At 40.3% G+C, this 20886-nt stretch overlaps 1 long non-coding RNA gene across 3 annotated transcripts; it reads right to left on the reverse strand.

Moving 5' to 3' along the window:
- Positions 1-13401: 13401 nt before the first annotated feature.
- LOC109735465 (uncharacterized) lies at positions 13402-18707 on the reverse strand. Of its 3 annotated transcripts, none has more exons than XR_012190104.1 (5): positions 18195-18707; positions 16182-17799; positions 14616-15427; positions 14372-14533; positions 13402-13800 (listed from the first exon to the last, which is right to left on the reverse strand). It is a non-coding gene; the product is annotated as an uncharacterized lncRNA (long non-coding RNA). The 3 variants fall into 3 exon arrangements; XR_012190105.1 differs by having other exon boundaries at positions 16182-16359; positions 18195-18673; XR_012190106.1 differs by lacking the exons at positions 14616-15427; positions 18195-18707 and having other exon boundaries at positions 16182-17002.
- Positions 18708-20886: the final 2179 nt, after the last annotated feature.

Raw genomic sequence — 20886 nt, forward strand, 5'->3', positions numbered from 1 at the left:
CAAGCTTTGACACTGATCCGGATGACTCTAAGTCACAAACCGGATACGTATTTATATTGAACGGTGGAGCTGTAAGTTGGTGCAGTTCTAAGCAAAGCGTCGTGGCGGGATCTACGTGTGAAGCGGAGTACATAGCTGCTTCGGAAGCAACAAATGAAGGAGTCTGGATGAAGGAGTTCATATCCGATCTAGGTGTCATACCTAGTGCATCGGGTCCAATGAAAATCTTTTGTGACAATACTGGTGCAATTGCCTTGGCAAAGGAATCCAGATTTCACGAGAAAACCAAGCACATCAAGAGACGCTTCAATTCCATCCGCGATCAAGTCAAGGAGGGAGACATAGAGATTTGCAAGATAGATACGGATCTAAATGTTGCAGACCTGTTGACTAAGCCTCTCTCACGAGCAAAACATGATCAACACCAAGACTACATGGGTGTTAGAATCATTACTGTGTAATCTAGATTATTGACTCTACTGCAAGTGGGAGACTGAAGGAAATATGCCCTAGAGGCAATAATAAAGTTGTTATTTATATTTCCTTATATCATGATAAATGTTTATTATTCATGCTAGAATTGTATTAACCGAAAACTCTGTACATGTGTGAATACATAGACAAACAGAGTGTCACTAGTATGCCTCTACTTGACTAGCTCGTTGAATCAAAGATGGTTAAGTTTCCTAGCCATAGACATGAGTTGTCATTTGATTAACGGGATCACATCATTAGAGAATGATGTGATTGACTTGACCCATCCGTTAGCTTAGCACGATGATCGTTAGTTTGTTGCTATTGCTTTCTTCATGACTTATACATGTTCCTATGACTATGAGATTATGCAACTCCCGAATACCAGAGGAACACTTTGTGTGCTATCAAACGTCACAACGTAACTGGGTGATTATAAAGATGCTCTACAGGTGTCTCCGATGGTGTTTTTTGAGTTGGCATAGATCGAGATTAGGATTTGTCACTCCGATTGTCGGAGAGGTATCTCTGGGCCCTCTCGGTAATGCACATCACTATAAGCCTTGCAAGCAATGTGATTAATGAGTTAGTTGCGGGATGATGCATTACGGAACGAGTAAAGAGACTTGCCGGTAACGAGATTGAACTAGGTATTGAGATACCGACGATCGAATCTCGGACAAGTAACATACCGATGACAAAGGGAACAACGTATGTTGTTATGCGGTTTGACCGATAAAGATCTTCGTAGAATATGTGGGAGCCAATATGAACATCCAGGTTCCGCTATTGGTTATTGACCGGAGATGAGTCTCGCCCATGTCTACATAGTTCTCGAACCCGTAGGGTCCGCACGCTTAACGTTCGATGATGATCGGTATTATGAGTTTATGTGTTTTGATGTACCGAAGGTAGTTCGGGGTCCCGGATGTGATCACAGACATGACGAGGAGTCTCGAAATGGTCGAGACATAAAGAAACGCTCCCTCGGCCTCAGCTGGATCAAGAGTACGAGGGACGTCACCGAGCTGAACTTGTGCAGATCGCGGAGGTGCCGTGCGTTTGGTACTTGATCGGTTGGATCGCGAAGACGTTCGACTACATCAATCGGGTTACTTAACGCTTCCTCTTTCGGTCTGCGAGGGTACGTGGACACACTCTCCCCGGTCGTTGCTATGCTTCTCCTAGATAGATCTTGCGTGATCGTAGGAATTTTTTTGAAATACTACGTTCCCCAACACCTTTCTGTACACAATTTTGTAGTCCAATCCCATTAGTTTTGTAAGTGCTTTCTGCTGCCAGGCTGTGTGTGGATGCTGCTCTGATAGACTGACAAGAGCCCTTTGATCAGTTACTATTAGAAACTCCTTGAGCTACAAGTAGGAACGCCATTGTTCCACCGCTAATAAAATGGCCAAGAACTCTTTTTCATATACATAAATTGTTTGGTTTCTTGGCCCCAAGGCTTTGCTGATAAATGCAAGAGGATGCCCTTCTTGCATTAAAACTGCTCCGATTCCACAGTCACTGGCATCAGTCTCTACAGTGAATACCTTCTGGAAATCTGGTAAAGCCAAAACAGGGGCAGTCACTAGTGCATTTTTGAGAGTCTGGAAAGTTGTTTCCTCTATGGTGGTCCACACAAAAATGTTACCCTTGCACGGGAGGGTGGTTAGGGGTTTAGCAATGACACCAAAATGGTGTATAAATTTCTTGTAGTAGCCTGCCAGGCCAAGGAAACTTCTGACCTCCTTAACCGAGACAGGTGCTGGCCACTTTTCAATAGTGCTGATCTTTTCAGGATCTGTAGAAACCCCATCTTTGTTAATGATATGACCAAGGTAAAGCAACTTCTGGGAGAAAAATTCACATTTGGACAATTTGGCATACCACTTGTCTCCTTGTAGTACTTGCAACAGCTTCCTAACATGCAATAGATGTTGCTTGAGGGTCTTGCTGAAAACCAAAATATCATCAAAGAATACCAGCACAAAATGCCTAAGCATCTCAGGTTCTTGTGACATGGAAACGTTCATTGCTCCTTGGAATGTATTAGGGGCGCTAGTGAGACCAAATCCCATCACCAAAAACTCAAAATGACCATGGTGTGTCTGAAATGCGGTTTTATATTCTTCACGAGGAGCTAATCTTATCTGGTGATATCCAGCTCTAAGATCAAGTTTGGCAAACCATTGTGCTCCATGCAACTCATCCAATAGTTCATCAATTACTAGCATAGGGAACTTCCCTTTAATGGTGATTGCATTCAAGTGCCTATAATCCACAACTAATCTCCAAGTGTGGTCCTTCTTTTTAACCAACAATATGGGGGGAGAGAATGGACTGTTGCTTCTCCTTATAACACCAGAATCCAGCATTTCTTGAATTTGTTTCTCAACCTCATCTTTCAACTCTGGAATCTGTAGGGCCTAAGAGAAAAAGGCCTAGCACCTGGTATAAGGGGAATGGGATGATCACATGCTCTTTCTGGAGGCAATCCAACTAGAACAGCAAAAGCATCCTGATATTCATCAATTAGTTCCTGAATTTCTAGTAAGACAGTGGATGCATTTTCCTCAGTTACCACTGAAAGTTCAATTATAGTATAAGCAAACTCTATTGGTGCAGCTCCTTGCAGAGTGACAGTCTTGCCATGAACAACAAATGACATCCATTGTTGCTCCCAGTCAACTGTCATCGGTCTATACCTTGTTAGCCAGTCCATTCCCAGAATTCCATCATAGCAGCTGAGAGGTAATACCCTAAGGTCATGTTCAAACTGAGTTCCTTGTACTGACCATTGACACTTTGGAATGAAACTGCAGCAGCTCATTATTCCTCCATTTGCCACCTTGACTTTCATTGCAGTACATTTCTGCAGGCCGGCCAATTTTGCTGCAGTAGTAGTATCCAAGAATGAAAGCTTACTAGTAGAGTCCACCAGGAAAATTTTTGGTTGCCCCTGGATAGTAACAGCCAGTTGGAAAGCCTTGCTATGAGAAGATTTTCCTTCAGCTGCCTTTGATATTGCCATGAGATTAACCTCTTCCTCATCATCAGTAGCTGGGTCTTCAGTAACAGAGCATTAGAAGAATTCCACCATTTCCTGCACCACATGTAGTGAAACTGTCTACTTGCAATGGTGGTCTCTGCTCCATTTCTCTCCACACATAAAACATAGCCCCTTGGCCTTATGATATGCCCTTAGAGCCGCCCATTTATCATCCCCCAATGATTGTTTGTGTGTTTCTGAACTGCTCTTTCTGTCTTCTGCGGGCTTGGTAGGCATTGACTTACTGGAACTTGTGGAAGGTGTATATTGGTGCCTCTTCACAGTCTGACCCAGTTGTGGAGAGGAGCTTGTCAGTGATTCGTGCAGTAAGGCCGGATCATATGCCGCATCCAGATCCTGGGGTTGGTGCAGTGCCACCATCACTCTGACAACTGAACTCAATCCATCAATAAACTTGGTAACATAGTGCACAGACTTTGGAACTGCTTCATATGCTGACAGCTGATCATATAGTTCAGAGAATTGCTCCACATACTCTTCCACTATTCCCGTCTATTAAATACTATGGAATTTGCGCACCATCGCCTGATGCTGATTGTGACCAAAGCGACACTGAAGTAGCTTGCAAAACTCCTCCCATGATGCATTAGGAACTAGGTGTTGCACTGATTCTAGCCACCTAGCTGCTGGGCCTTCAAACATAGTGGAGGCGAATTGTATCCAGAGCGAGCTTGGTGTCCCACACAGATCGAAATAATCCTCACACCTCGTTAGTCATAATCTCGGATTGGTTCCATCGAATCGGGGCAGATCAATACGTGGAGCAAAACCAAAGTGATCAACACTCTCCTGATGAAATTTAGCGAATCGAGATACTGGACGTGATCCTTCCCTTAGTTGTTGGGGCTGAGCGACTGCCCTCAACGCCTCCTTCGCCGCCTCCCATCGGGGCCTGGGTTGCTGATGGGTGGCTACCCATGGACGAAGATGTAGCAGGCGGTGGGCGCTCCAGTCCAGCACGGATCTCGTCCATGTCGACCCCGATCGATAGCTTGAGGTCATCGATCCGCGTCATCAGGTCGCCCATGATGGAACGCATCGACCGCACTGTGTCCTCGTCCTGGTGCTTGAAACGGACGTCGAGGGACTCCGCCAAGTCGGCCTTGAGGAACTCGTAGACCTCCTTCGTCGCCGAAGACAAGCTCTCCATGATTTCACGACGGCGGCGCGCCGCAAACCTCGTCGCGTGCGGGTGATGGCTCGATACTTACTGCGCCAGGATCTATGGCTCTGATGCCAATTGTAAGCATCAACTTGTCTCTCGATCTAGCTTTATTAATCAGCTTTCTTACATATCATGATGGATTCGGATTCAGAGAGAGATAAGAACAGGACACACGCTAGCCACTCACGCTATCCTATCCATTCGGCCGAAGCCGTTCCATCCGCCCACCCTTACAAGTCATCGCTCAGGTATTTAAACACTACTGCCTACCGGACCCATTCTGGGCCATCTACGCATGCGGGAGCCTTCTTGTTTCTCTTGGGCCTGGCCTGGTAACTGCTTGCCGGTTCGCCCTGTACCAGTTCATATGTTGCCGTTGCAGTTGAAGCAGAGCTGCTGACAGAAATAGTATCGGTGGTTACAGGATAGGAACCAAAGGATATGATAGGCACGTGTGTGGTGGAAAGAAATCAAAGATTTTAGTGTAAAAGATAATTGCATTCCTCTTCCAACATGGCGCTGGAACGTGGCGCGGCCCGACGCTGGAGACCGCGGGGAGAGAAGTATAGATTTTTGTGGCAAGTAGCCTATTATTGTCGTTCGTGCTGCTACGGTGTAGTGAGATGGAGACACCGGGATAGAGAGAGATGAGATGATGTTTTTATACTGTGTTGTTGTTCGATGAGATGAGATGGAGCATGTTGTCATGTTGCTGATAAGATGGATCAACGAGTGGAGAGAGAGATCAGAGTGAGAAGAGAGAGTTGCGATGACTTTTTTAGACGTAAATACATTAGTGATGTTTAAACTTGTCACGAATGGTCAGTTTAGTGCCTAAACTTGAAAAACTAGATGATACCCCGCGCGGTGCTGCGGAACTCTCAGCTAACATTAAGGGTTTTGTTGTCAAAATTAGAATACAGTGCTAAATTGGCTAACAATTCGAAGAGCAACAATGTGATAAAAATGAGTAATTTAGCCACTGGTAGTAGAGTAGGTTGCCTTGATTATCAGTCTTTGATCCTATTGGATTACCAATGCTTGATAACCAAGAGGTTATCTTAATTATCCAAGAGTGCCAGTAGTGTTATGTGACATTACACTGTATAGAAATAAGATAGAGTAGGAGGGGGGGGTAATTGAGGAATAGTCCTTCATTATATCTGCACTGTTACATGTCGCAAGTAGATATTAGCACATGACATTTATAAAGCTATACACACTAAGAAAGATGCACGCTAATTGTTTTCCCTTCAAATTTTGTGATGTCACCGCACAACCCTGACAAAATGCAGCTTAGAAGCCTTAGCTCACAACCTTGCTCAACATCAGATAAATAGAATACAATGCTAAAGCATGAGCATGGATGTTTGGCTCTTCATATTTTCGAGAATAAGTTTGCAGCTCCGACATGCAGATGTTGCATCGAGGATGTTGCATCCGTGCAGTTTTCATTTATATGTCCCTATATAGTTCCCATGATGGTCAGGTAATAATCGAAATAATTGGTGGTGCGGTTGATTACAACATCCTGCTGCAAAAAAATCTCTCATGGCTTCGTGTAAATCAAATTATTTCATGCAGATTAAAAATTGAAATTGTTATAAATCTTAGCGAAAAGGGTGTACTAATAAAATATACTTTAGCACAAAAATACTCCATAGGAAAAAGAAGGAATTAGAACAACAGCCCAGATGAACGCCTTTTCCTTGTACTGCGTGATTACCTTAAACATTAGGACCTGCCTCTAAAATACTAGATCGAACCTGGACATGCAAAGAGGTAATAACAATTAACGTAGAAAAGCAAGGAAATATATTTTGAACCTGAACATGCGAAGAGGTTATAAAATCCTAAATCAAACCTGAACATGCAAAGAGGTTATAAAATCCTGAACCTGAACCTGAACATAGGGAAAGGAATTACATTTGGAAGTGAAAGGAATGCCATAGCACGCTTAAGGGAAAACAGAGCAGAGCAAGTGTCAAGCAGCACGTAGTATCCCATCTCCAGGAGTGATGCCGGTGTCCATCTGAAGGTGTGGCCAAAAGGAAGGACCTAGGAAAGAGCGCCTCTTCTTCCTCTTCCACGGCACGCCATGCTGAAAGCTTTGCCGAGCTCCACGCAAGAGCAAAGGGAGGAGGCACTGAGGGGATGCACGATAAGCAGTGGCAAGAATCTTGGTGCTGCTACGATGAGGCAGAGTGGGTGCGGAACGCAGCCGCGGGCGGGCAAAGTCGATGCGGACGGTCGGAGTGGCCGGCCAGGCGAAGCCATTGTGGACACGAAGGAGGTGCCGCGGGCATGCAGATGCACCATCCAAGCGAGGCATCGTGGTCGGGGGAAGCCGAGGCGGGGCACCAAGGGGGCGCTGCGGGTGCCGGCGACGGTGCGATGCGCGCCGGGCGTGTGGCGACACCGTCCAGGAGCGGTGCGGTGGCGCGACATCGAGCAATATTGGCTAGCTGATGAGGTGACGCACACCAGAAATTAACGAAGCTGGAGAAGGGATACCTAGTTGTGCTGATGACGACCGGAATGAAGAAGATGATAAGGAGGAGAAGAACCATCGGGTTCACAGATTGAAATACCAAAAGGGGCCTGATTTGATGCTTTTGTTTATAACTTCACTAATAATCCCAAATTTGTACAAACTAAACAACGACCTTAAATCTACATGTGTGCGCGTGGATACGAAAACGCAGAAGAAGCTTCGGTGAGGAGAGATTTTGTGGAACGGGGCGGGGCAGCCATGATCTAAGACGTCAACGCCAAAGAAGCGTGTTACTGGAAGGGGAGGGGAGATGAGGAGAGATTTTGTCGAATGTGTCACCTGGTCGTCGTCCCGCATCGTTCCTTTCGATAGGGGACGATAGTGTGACTGTGCGAGTGCTGCTGGGTGGGAAATATTAAGGGGAGGGGAGGGGAGAAGAAGCGTGTTACAGGAAGACGGACAGATATCGTGGAGAAGAGAAAGATGTAACGACGTGGGTGTTTATTTGAGAATCACTGAGGAGACGAAGTGAACCTATACGGAATACAAAGAGTTGCTAATCAGAGATTGATTCCACTCAGGTTGAAACCTCATGATCCATTGACTTTTTTGCTGAGGTGGAGGCTACATGTTGAGAGAACAATGGCGTGGCATCATGATGATGTGGACGCTGTGCATGATGAGAGAATTAGAAGTAGTGGGGAGCAATTTCTTAAAAATGATAGATACACCAAACTGGTTCTAAAACTTTGCACGAATGTGCAATTACGGTGCTAATCTCATCCGTGTAGACGTGGCACGGGACCCACTTGAAGCAACGAAACAGGATAACCTGAATACTATACGTCTGTATGACTAGTGGGCCCCACCACCACGCTGACTTTTTCTTGTAGCTAAGTTTATCTACCAAGGCTTCATGTAGTGTATATGAAAACTATTGTGGTAAGTGCGGCCCATTTAGCATACATTAGCTCTTTTTTTTAAAAAGTATGTAAATAACAATAATAATAATAAAAGTTAGATTTGAATATTCATGTGTTATTAATAATTACCTCATGGTCAACAAATATTCGTGTCCATACATTATATTTTAAATGTATATTAAATAAAAAATAAAAAATTAGTGAGTACAAAAAATTTATACACACATGACTTATATTTACAAAATTATGGAGAAAAACATTTACTAAGTATTATGAATATTCATTGGTGTACAATTTTTTACTCATGGCTTATATTCACATTTGTTATATAATGCAAATATAATCCACGAATGAATATTCTGTTAAACATTTTTAAATTACAACTACTTTTGGTTACAAAAACATTTTTAACAAGATAATTATGAATTATAAAAATATGCATATAATTATTCAAGTGTTTGAATATTAACATAATATTTACAAGTAATTTTAAAATGTGTTTATTATTTTATAGCATATGAACATGGTTATAATTCATGAACATTTTTAAAAGTATACGATTATTTCAATTATGTGAATTTTTTAAATATAATACATGCACATTTTTAAAAGTATACGAACATTTTTAGAAGTTGGTTATTTCAGTTTTATGCAGATCCTTTATAGTAAATGAATAGTTGAATTTTATTTGTATTACTATCATTATTATAATTTACAGACTTTTCTATTTAGAGAAAAATTAACAGGTGCTAAATGGGCCAGACTGATTTCAGCCCATTTAAGAACCACAAGCATTTCAATTTAAAGGTTTAAGGAGCCACAGTTGACAACAATAGAGGGATGGCGTAGTGGCCAGCACAGTTTGCGTTTTGGCTTCAATTTGCCGGTGAGTACGTTTCTGCCCTATTTTTCATTTTAATTTCTCTCCTATCTGACAAGCTAGACCCGTTAGCCATAAACATATACTCCTTCCATTTCACAATGTAGTGCGTCCGTGCTTCCCGAGATTCAAATTTGACCGTAAATTTAACTAACAAGACCGTCTGCGGCGGGAGCAAAAATTATATCACTGAAATCACATCGAAAACACGAATTCAGTGGTATTTTTGCTCCCGCCGCAGTCGGTCTCATTGGTTAAATTTACGGTCAAACTTGAATCTCAGGAAGCGCGGACGCACTACATTATGGGACGGAGGGAGTATTATTCTAGTAAATCTTGTTTCATATTTATAAGTGGGCCATGCCATGTCAGGTATATACAGTGCCACGTCGGCGCACTTTACGTATATGGATGGGATTAGCATCGTGTTTGCAAATTTGTGCCAAGTTATAGAACTAGTTCGACATATTTTTCAAGTTCAGGCACTAAATTGGACATTTGTGGCAAGTTCAAGCATCACTGATGTATTTATCTCTTTTTTTATTTTATGATAGTCTTCGGTGTTAGTGCTGCTATTGGCTGCTACTTTGCAGGTGAAAGAGGGAGATCGTGTTGCATAGTGCTTACTTATGTTAAGTTTGTCTAACAGTAAATTTGTTGGTTTGTTTGTTACCATAGACAAAAAAAAATGAATTTGCTGACTAACTGCAACGCAGTTCCGATGTAATTTAATTAGACTATTAATATATTCTGGGTCACCAAAGTGTGGATGTTGTGTAATCACATTGACCTACTCAAGCTGGGCTATGCACCAAAGTTAATATTATCTCATATTAGCCTTTTGGTCAATCCTTGGGAAAGCCTGGATGCCAACTGATGAAGCACTGGGATTTTCATTAGGAGGGTAGATTTTATTTTCCCATAATGTAATTAATTAATCTGTGAGCCTCGCTTCGGTACACCCCCCTCACAAAGCATAGAAAGGGCAATATCGACCTTTGGCAAATTGTATCCACTTACGTATGTATTGTGGGTACATACAAATCGAGGAGTAGGCTCCGTCCTGGGGCTCGATCCATTCACATTTTCTTCATTTTTCCCAATTTACATTTTTCTTTTTCCTTTTTGGGCCTCACAAAATATTGCGCAATTTAGGATTCAAACACATGACCACGAGGTTTAAATCCAACCATAGTTACCAGTTCCAGCCGAAGGCTTGTTGTGTTTAGTTCTACTACTTTTTCTTCTTGTTGTGTACATTTCCGATTCGGGTTATACGATGTTTCTCTGAGCAATTTTTCTTTTGTGTTTTTCATGCACAGATTTTCCCTTTCTTTTTCCTTTTTCATTTTTTCACGATTTTTTTAATTTGTGAAATTTTTAAAAATTTGTCAAAGATTTTATCAAATCCTTAAACTTTTCCGAATTTGCAAAAAATTCCAAACTCATAAACTTTTTTCGACTTCAAGAACTTTTGAAAATTTTAACTCATGAACAATTTTCAAATTCGTAAATATTTTTCAAACTTGTGAACTTTTTTTCAAATTCATGGTATTTTTTAATTTTTAACTCGTAACAATTTGCAAAGTCATGAACTTTTTCCAAATCATGAATTTTCTAAAATTTAACTCATGAACAATTTGTGAATTCATGAACAGTTTTTCAAACTTGTGAACTTTTTTTTCAAATCTAGCTGGCAAGGCGAGCGAGCGGGCGAGCAAGCTGGTGTAATATTGGGCCGCAGCCCTCTAGCATGCGTGCGAGCACCAACTTCCTAAACAGCACTGAAAGCGCTGATTAGGAGCTCCCAAGCTAGACGGCACCACACACAGGAATTTCTTTCCTTTTCAAATATTGTTAGAAAAGATACAAATAGTCGCATTTCAAAATATTGTACAGAAAATTCAAAAAAAATTGTCTTTCAAAATTTCTCTGAATGTCAAAACATGAACACTTTTCATAAAGAGCGAACAAAATTTTGAAGACGAACAACTCTTAAAAAATAAAAATAAATTTGGAATTTAAAAAAATCGGAAAAATATGAAGAATTTGTGAATTGTTTCGAACATTTTTTTATTTTTGTAGTATTTTTTTAGAAAACAATAACATATTTGAATTTTCCCGTATATATATGTTTTAGTTTCTTAACAATTTTGAAAAAAGTAAACATGTTTTGAAATAGTGAACGGATTTTTGAAAACACTGACATTTTTTGAATGCATGATCATTATTTCGAATCCTAGTTGGGCCAAGGCATGTCAGTGTTTTCAAAAATAACAATTTTAAGTAAATAATTTTTATTATGATTTTAAATACTTTTTCTTCAAATATTAAATAATTTTTTAAAAACATTTACTGAGAGCACGTTGTTTCTCGACATCTTTGAAATAACCCTATTTTTTCCATGGCCTTTTACGACCAATTTTTGCCATGTTGTTCTGGTTTTCGACAAATTTTGCATTTTCTAGAGTTTTCTTGGTCAAAAGGGCCGATAAATGGCTGGAGATGTCACAACTGGCATACGGTTCAGAAATCATTCAAACCTGCCATAAATGCCTACCATAGGCATGCCCACCTACTTGCAAAAGTTGAGATTATTTCAAAGATGTCCAAAAATAGACCATGTTGAACAGAGGGTATCCGGGTAGGCCAGAAGGCTCCGTCTGAGAGCATGTTCTTTCTCCATGTTCTTCAAACGGGCCTAATTTTTTTCTATGACCAATTAAAGGCATCATGCCAAAAAAAAATTGTTTTTGACAAATTTAGCACTTTCTAGAGTTCTCTCGGTCAAAAAGTTCAATAAATGGTCGGGCGTGTTGCAACTTACACATGATGTCAGAAATTTCTCAAACCTGACATGGATGCCTATTATGGGCATGCCCACCTTCTTGCAAAAGTTGTGATCATTTTAAGGATGTACAAAAATAGACCATGTTGAACTGAGGGTGTTCGAGTAGGCTAGAAGGCTTTGTCTTAAATCACGTTGTTTCTTCACATTCTTGAAATGCCCAATTTTTTCCATGAACTTCTATGGCCAACTCCAGGTAACATGCCAAGTTATTTTGGTTTTCGACAAATTTTGCATTTTCTTGAGTTTTCTCAGTTAAAAAAGACCGACAAACGGACGGATGTGTTGTGACTTTCATACGGTGTCAAAAATTGTCCAAACTTGACATGGATGCCTACTATGGGCATGCCCACCTGCTTGCAGAAGTTAGTGTTGTTTAAAGAATGTCCAAAAATAGACAATTTTCATTGGAGGGTGTTCGGATAGGAAAAAGGGCTCCGTCTGAGAGCACGTTGTTCCTGGATATCCTTGAAATGACCTCAATTTTTTCCATGATCTTTTATGAAAAATTCAAGGCACCATGCCAAGTTGATTGATTTTTGACAAGTTCAGCATTTTCTGAAGTTTTCCCAGTAAAATAAAGTCGATAAATGGCCAGACATGTCGCAACATGCAAATGGTGTCGAAATTCGTTCAAACATGGCATGGATGCTTAACACCAAGGCTGGGGCGCGCCTCCTGGGCGTACATGTGCGTACCTGTCTATAGCCTTACTTGTGGACGTGCTTATTTGAACTACAGAAGCCCAGTCAGCGTATATAAGGTACATATGCTGAAGAAAAAAGTGCACCGATGAGAAATTGATCATTATAGCATTTATATATACATAGCAAGCAGACCAAGGCAGGCTAATCATGTTGCCGTATTTGTTAACGTACAATACATAATACAATTCAGAATACTCATAAGACATATAAATAGGTACATGAAGCAATGAATACAATTCAGAATACTCTTTAATAGGGCCTCGAGAATAAGTGTAACCCCATTACTATGTAAAAAATATAATCAAAAGCATTGATGAACTAAAACATTCAAATGGAGTTTGAATTGATCTGGGAGCAGTTGCAATGTCCCACTGCAACACCTCCTTACACCACTCATCTGTTCTGCATTGCAGTTGCCGACATCTACTACATTTATCAGAAACCTGAGTGAGAAATACTTGGAAACAAACAATAATATAGAACTGAATCAAAAGGAGATTTATCAGAGGTGGTAGTCATATGGGGAAGCAGTACAATGTTTAGCAACACGCCCAAATCAATCAAAGGGACATGTTTTTTACACAAAAGAATATTCATCTTCTTGGTATCGACGTACCTGCACATAGAAGAGAAAGGAACAAGTTCAAAACTAACATCTCATGTTAATATTAACCCATCTAAAAGGAGAATCATGGGATTCTGACAACGACATACTGTTTCCAGAAGCTGATCAATACTCGCAAGATCTGCAGTAGGTACAGATGTTGCAGAAGTTATACTTTCTAAAGCTTTCCCAAAGATATCATTGTCATTTCCCAGGTCAATCAGCATAGCCTATTGAACACATTCAAATGTCTCGTTCAATATTGATAAATTCAGAATCATTTATTTTATTTACAACTCATTCAAGGTACTTTTTTTCGTATTCCTCATATTGAAAAGGAACAAGAAAAACAGATCATGTAATTCCAAAAAACCAAGAGAGGAGCATATAGTGTTACATAAATATTTCAGTTTTTCAAGGAGATCCTTTTTGGTCAGCTATCCAAACATGATGTTGCATTTCACAGCCGCAAAAATGTGCTACTTTGAATTCGTCTTCCCATACACAGTAATTGTTTGTGAATGGATGATCAGGGCCAATAAGACCAACAATGAGTCCTTTCTTTGCTTTGCTGATTCTGCAACAAGAGATAGCCAGGTTGGAGGACCACAACCATCAGCTATAGGCAACAACTGCAACGATTCAGATAACATAATTAACTACCTGAAGAATGCTACCAGACACTAATGTACTTAGACAATGACAATTAACCTTGAAACCAAATTAATTAATCCTTGAAGAAAAAGAACTAAACAAAATATCAGTAGAAGGACTGAAACATCTTAATACACAATGTATTTATTTATTGTTTGTGCAAAGAGTTCAGTTAAGTTTGTTAGAACCAGGCTGAGAGCTTCGTTTCCTAGTAATAGGCGCACACAATAAGCTGAAACCACCATAAAGGAGTGCGTCGAGAAATACATATCCGCACCACGCTATACAGCTAGTAACTTCATTATTCTAGTAAAATATTTACAATTCGTGTGCATACCTATTTTCAATATACCAACAGGGTATTGTCAAAATGCTTGTCCAGAAGAAAAGAACAGATCTACCAACGTGGTATTTTCAAAATACATATAAACAGTAAATACTACCAGCCAGCAAAGGCACACGTCCAGAAATACATATTTGGGTCACACTATAACTATATAGCCAGTGACTTCATTATTCTAGTAAAATATTGTCCAGGCTTGTGCATACCTATTTTCAACTTGCCATAGAGATCATATCCTGCTCTCCCGCTCCAGCAGCATGTCGCCGACGACCTCGTTGAACCGGATCCACGCAGCATCGGCCGGCCATGAAAACAAATGCAGCCTCATTACTGTATTCTGAAAAAGTTTCAGAGACGCTGGTACTCACCTAAATAAGACCGCAGAAGAAAATGCATCATGACAGATTCTATATTGCAAAAAATAGGAAACCAAAGTACTTGATAACTTACAGGGCTGTACACAAGTGTACCACAACCAAACCCGTCCATGATCAACGACAAAGACAATTGCATGTAAAATATTTATGGTGAAAATGTCAGAATGAGTGTAGGTGAACCAAAATTCACGTTAACATGATGTTGTTTATAATTAGTTGACAAAACAAATTAATTTATGCTGGCAGAACTGGAAATTATTAAAACTCTGATGATTAAAAAGCAACATAGTTTGAAGAATTGCAGTCATGTGGTAAGAGAAAGTAGGCAACTTAGAACATGTGGGTGTCTGAATAGGTTAGCTTAATCTCTGTCTTTGTTAGTGAGCAGAAAATTGAATATGAGAGGACTTGTTGTACTTTATACTATGGTGCAGAAATTAGTTAAGGAGGATGCCTGCAGAATTCAAAGATCCTAAAACTTTCCAGAAAAATGTAATGCATCAGAGGGTACAAGTAGAAAAGTGCAATCGGAGTATGAAATGTGGGCTATTTAGTAAAGGATAAAAGGGTAAGAAAAAGCCGAGATAGCCGATGTGGTGATGGAGAAAGACTCCGCAATATACAACTGCATCACAAGAGACATATCCAAGCCTTTAAGTACTCAGTAAGAGGAGGTCAAGGAACGAAACACTTCCAGGGGGGTTGAAAATGGAGAAGCAAAGGCTAATTAAACGTGGGAATTTGTTACCAGCCATTTGACTCATGCATTGGTGTGTGAAGTGGTCATCAACATGTAAAAGAGTTAGGGAGAGCGCCTGAGGTGAAGCCTGCTCTAGCAGTCGTTGTGGTGTGACCCTTGAGCAATTCACGTAGTACTCTGAACTCCTACAGTCATACATATTTTTGCTTCAACATATGATCAGGCTAGTTTGGTAAGCGTTCAAGATTGTTGTGCAAACTCATGCAAGCCTTCCTACTCCACTGATCTATTAGGAAGTTTTGAGGATCACCACATACAAAACTTCCCTGTTATTCTCTAGGCACAACCAAGCATTAACTGAAATAGCAGCTGATGCACAGACAAAAACAAATTATAATGAGCTCCTATTTAAAAAAAAAACTATCTCAAGTGTCTGAAAAAAATATTTCCCAAACTGGGAGCAATAAAATAAGTTTTGATCACAACAAAATATTCACCACCATAGACACAAAGTGCTCCCACTGGGATTGGTTTGGTACAATCAGTTTCAGCATGCAAAAAAAACACTCATAACATTAGCAGCATATCTATACGGTGATATTCACTTTTAGGCATGCCGTGCAAAAGGATAACCTACATCTTGATAATGGATTTAATAAACTACATGGTACTAACTACCATAGAAAGGGTGAAAGGAATATATAAAATCCTAATCAGCTAATTCACATTGTTGGCATGCTATGGATGGAGGTGCATGTACAATAACTTCCAGTACAAATGATCACACACAGGAAAATATAAGGAAATTCAGAGACATATATGAATCAATTGAACAGAACCATGACTTCCAGTCAGTCAACACAAAATTCAGATCCACTAAAATGTCATTATACTTGCGAAGGGAGACAGAGCAATGTTAGATACAGATAAAGAGCTCACCTCAGAGACCATCAGTACCTTACACAGTGTCATGCTGCATCCTACACCATGCTGCCGTGGAAGTAGAAACCAAAGAGTAAGGCCCGTTTCAGAAGCTACTCAATGGGGCACCCCAATCCATTATATTTATCTAGTGAGTGGCCTCCCATAAGGCTCAGCTCACAATTATCGTCAGAGTCTATAAAAATATAAGCCATCAGTAGAAGTAGTTACAGTAAACTATAAGCATGAATCATAGAACTATTCTTGGCCAGTACAACTAAACACATGTTTTATCAATGTAAAAACAGAAACATATTTGCGCATATATATACATCATAATCATAAAGTTGTAGTGATGGCTTGCTGCAACAGAGGAGAATCACTGAAACCGCCCGGCCATGGGCAGAGCATAAAGCATAGATAATCAATACCATAGATATAATGTATAAATAGGAAGGCCTCTAGTAATTTAGTGCATTTTGTTCTTTTGATTGACTACACTTACCAAGAAAATGTGGAACCATCGGATGTCTATGATCACAGAGATATGCAACTTTAGAAACAATATTTACGAATAAGGAATTACTAAGAGTGTGAAGTAAAGAATATGAGGTATCAAATCGAATTAATGCCGTGATGTTCGAAGATGGTGACAAAGACAGTGGTATTGATAGAGAGACAGAGGATGGTTTCCATAGTGCAATCTTTGGCAAAATGAAAACAAAAACCAAAGCAAGACCACTAAATAAATTTTAAAACATATAATGTGAAGGGGGGAAATGGCAACATACAAATCCCAAATGGCCCAAGCAAAAGCTCCAAGAGGACTTTCATTCATGATTAGAAAAAATATAAGAACATTTTTAACCCAAAAAAATTTCCAGCTGATAAATTTACTTGACACTCTCATTTTAAACAACCTGTGAGGGATCTGTACCGCACTAATGCATCATGTGATTCTAATAATCAATGTGGCAGTTAATATTGACAGCAGCAACTTAAAAAGAGATTGATGACCAGTGAACTAAATAGCAAAGAGGATCATAACAAAGGGTCTGCTCTGACCAAAATAGATAGCACATTTAGGCAATCTGTGTTAATGACAACTCTTTGCAATCCCGTGGAGGATCGAAGTTCGTCTTTGAAGAAGCATCTGGCAAAAGCTAACATGCTTACTAACAAGACAAACAGGACAACAGTATGTTGTTAACCACAGGAATAAAACTGCCAGTAGCTACAGGCATTGGAGAAAAATGACAGTCGTGTAATACATATAGTATATACAACTAGAAAGGCAAAACAAACCCAACTATAGATCAATCCATGTAGGCTTAGGGTGGTTGAGTTCATCACCAAAAGAAGACATAAATCCCAAGTTCAGATAGATCTTCACTCACATCAACAGAATAGAGAAATAGAACTGAAAGAAGAACACTGTATAGTAGATAAGGAAAATTTGTGTATTTGTAGCATAGCAAAAGAGGGCTCAGTTCCGTCTTTGATCTTCAAGCCCAACACTTAGATCTCTTGCTGCATAACATACCTATCGCAATGTAAACGAACTGCCCTGGTTATCACTCGTCAGAATGACCAGCCGAGGCGCAGAACATCCAACATTTTCGATGAATTGAACAGGCTGCAAGAGGTAAAGGTGGGCTCTAATTTAGTACCCAGGCCACAACAATCTTGATTGCTCAAGACATGCTTATTTCAGCCAGAGTCGTCATCATCGCCCCTCATTTTTAACTGAAAAGGAGGTTGGACCCCCGTCTTTGCCCACCCAGCAACATGACCCAGATATCCATACGTACATACTACATACTCTCTCCGTTCCTAAATATTTGTCTTTCTAGACATTTCAAATGACTACCACATACGGATGTATGTAGACATATTTTAGAGTGTAGATTCACTCATTTTGCTCCGTGTGTAGTCACTTGTTGAAATGTCTAGAAAGACAAATATTCAGGAACGGAGGGAGTACATACATACGTGCACACATCCATCCATCAAACAGCCTCAGGAACATACCTGGCCTCGACCAACCAAACCTGACGGCGCACCAGACAACACCGTAAATGCATCTTGGTCCTTGTTGTCGCGGACGAGGGCGGGGAGCCAGGAGAGGTCACGCCCATCGCGCGTACCCGAGACCTCACCGGCGCACCCGACACTGCGGCGGCTGCCCGAGCCGGGGCCTCCATGCCGGCGGCGTCGCGCCACGGACGGGAGGCCTGGCCTCGCGAGACGGAAAGATCCAAGGGCCGATACTCCTCATCGCCCCTCTCCCAGCAACAGGCACCTCGCCTCCCTCCCGTGCGCTCCCGAGATCCAAATCGAGAAGATCGGGGGATATGAGGCTGGAGGAGATGGAGCGCGGGACCGGAGATGAAGAGGGCACGGACACGGGCAGCGGCGCGGGGTGGATTTGGCAGAGAAATAGGCGGCGGCGGAGCAGCAGGAAAGGGGCGGGGGTCGCTTGTGTTGGAAACCTTCCTGGGGAAGGAAACGAGAGATCTTCACGGAGGGAGGTATTACGTGAGTAAGTGTTTCTCTCCCTCTTTCCTTTCTTAGCGACGAAGAGAGGTGGGACCAACCCTTGCGCTCGCTCTCCAATCAACGAACACAGTAAAACCCAACAGTAAAATCTACTCCCTCCGTTCCTAAATATAAGTCTTTTTAGAGATTCCATTATGAACTACATACGAAACAAAACGAGTGAACATACACTTTAAATATGTCTATATACACTGTATGTAGTTTGTAGTGGAATCTCTAAAAAGATTTACATTTAGAAACGGAGGAAGTACGTGGCTAGCGCGAGCAAGCGCCCTTCACGTGACTGTTAAAGTGTTGTATGGGCATGCCCACTGGCTTGCAAAAGTTGGCTTCATTTAGACATAGTCCAAAAAAAACTACCAGTTGAGAGCAGTTTGCCACACTAGGCTAGACGAATGCATCCGTGGGCATGCCGTTTTTTGTAATTCGAATGTTTCTGGTATTTGCAATTTCTGTCATTACCAATCAACATGAACATTTCTTGTGTCCTAATTATTTCTTGAATTTTTTCAATAATTTTGAATTTAAATTGAGTATGAAAATTTTATAAACTAGAACCCTTTTGTCAAAATTATTAACAATTCCCAACAGTTGATGAAAAGTTGCAAACCAAATATTTTTTAAAACATTTATCAACTTTAATTTGAAACACAAACATTTCCTAATTTGTGAATACAAATTCAAAAATGGAAGATTATTTAAGATTGTAAAAAATATTTGAAAACAAGAATATTGAATGGTATTCGAAACAATATTGCAATTTTTAATAGGTTTTAAAAAGAATAATAAATTTCAAAAAGGAGATAAATAAATGAACAAAAATATAGGGGAAATGAAAACTTAGAAAAGAGGAAAAAAAGCTTAGGCCTTGGCCCAACTAGGCAATGGCATCGATCCCATTGGGGCCTGTTGCGCTGGCCGAAGCATTTTGAGGATTTGAAAAAAGTTCATCAATTTTAAAAAAATGTTTAGGATTTTGAACAATTTCCTATGGGTTGATTTTGTTTTTCTTTTTCCGTGACTAAAACCCAGCTTCAAAAAATACGAGCAAACCTTTAGAGTTGGGGTTCAAATCTCCCATGGTGCACATATTTTTTAAGATTAAAAAGAAAGAAAAAAATGCTGAAGGCGCCAAATAGGGTTTGGGTATGTCACATACGTCGGGCCGTGTACAGGCAGTATGAATACTGGCCGCATATCGGGGGCACCCCTATTTCTCGCTTATAGTGAGACATAGGGAAGCCTCGTGTTAAGCCGGATGCTAGATGGGTCGGCCCAAACGCGCGGGAGGGCACAACCTCATTTTTTTTTCATGTTTTTTCGTTTTTAATTTGTTTTTTTTACTTTCGTTTATGCTTCCAAGTATTCTAAATAAATATATTACAAAAACATTTTACATAAAAATATTTGAAAAAATGTTAACCAAGAGTTTGGAAAATATTAAATGTGTATAGAGAAAATGTTTCTCATGTGTACGAAAAAGATATAATATGTGTGAAAAAAGTTGAACATGTATTTAAAAAAGTTAATTCAAGCATTTGACAAAAAGTTAAACAAGTATTTCATGCATTCAAGCATTTGAGAAAAAAACCCAATAAAAACAAGAAAGAACCGAACAAAACCGAAGAAGAAAATAAAAAATCTAGTGAAAATTGAGAAAGAAACAAAAGAAGAAAAGAAAAACCCCCGACAACCAGTCAAATAGCCGACCCTTTTACCTTAAGTTAGTTGCGCCCTACATTTTTATCACAGAGTTGATAGTGAGCTAGTGATTTGTTGCTCAACCCTTGATCCAGGGGACCTAGGTTTGATCCCAGTTCTCCTCTATTTATTTCCTTGCCCTCTCCATTTTCTCTTCTATTTATTTTATTAAGTGTTCGCTAATGGGCCGACCTTTTAAATGCTAGCTAGTGGGCTCGTCCGTACCATTGACATATTTTCAAAAAGGACCATCATACTCTTTCTTACGATTCACTAAAACAAATCCTTTATTATGAAAGGCTATGGAGAGTTTTCCTCCGTTGATGTGTTTAAGGGGGTGTACCGAAGCAGAAGTGTTAATTTGTATGTTCCCTCTTTTAAAATACAAAAAAAGTTACTAACACAGACGTCTTATCTTGCTTCACATCAGGGAGATGCTCAAATACACCCAGATATGGCTGCA

This window comes from Aegilops tauschii, chromosome 7, assembly GCF_002575655.3.
Source record: "Aegilops tauschii subsp. strangulata cultivar AL8/78 chromosome 7, Aet v6.0, whole genome shotgun sequence".
In the NCBI taxonomy this organism is placed as follows: Eukaryota; Viridiplantae; Streptophyta; class Magnoliopsida; order Poales; family Poaceae; genus Aegilops; species Aegilops tauschii.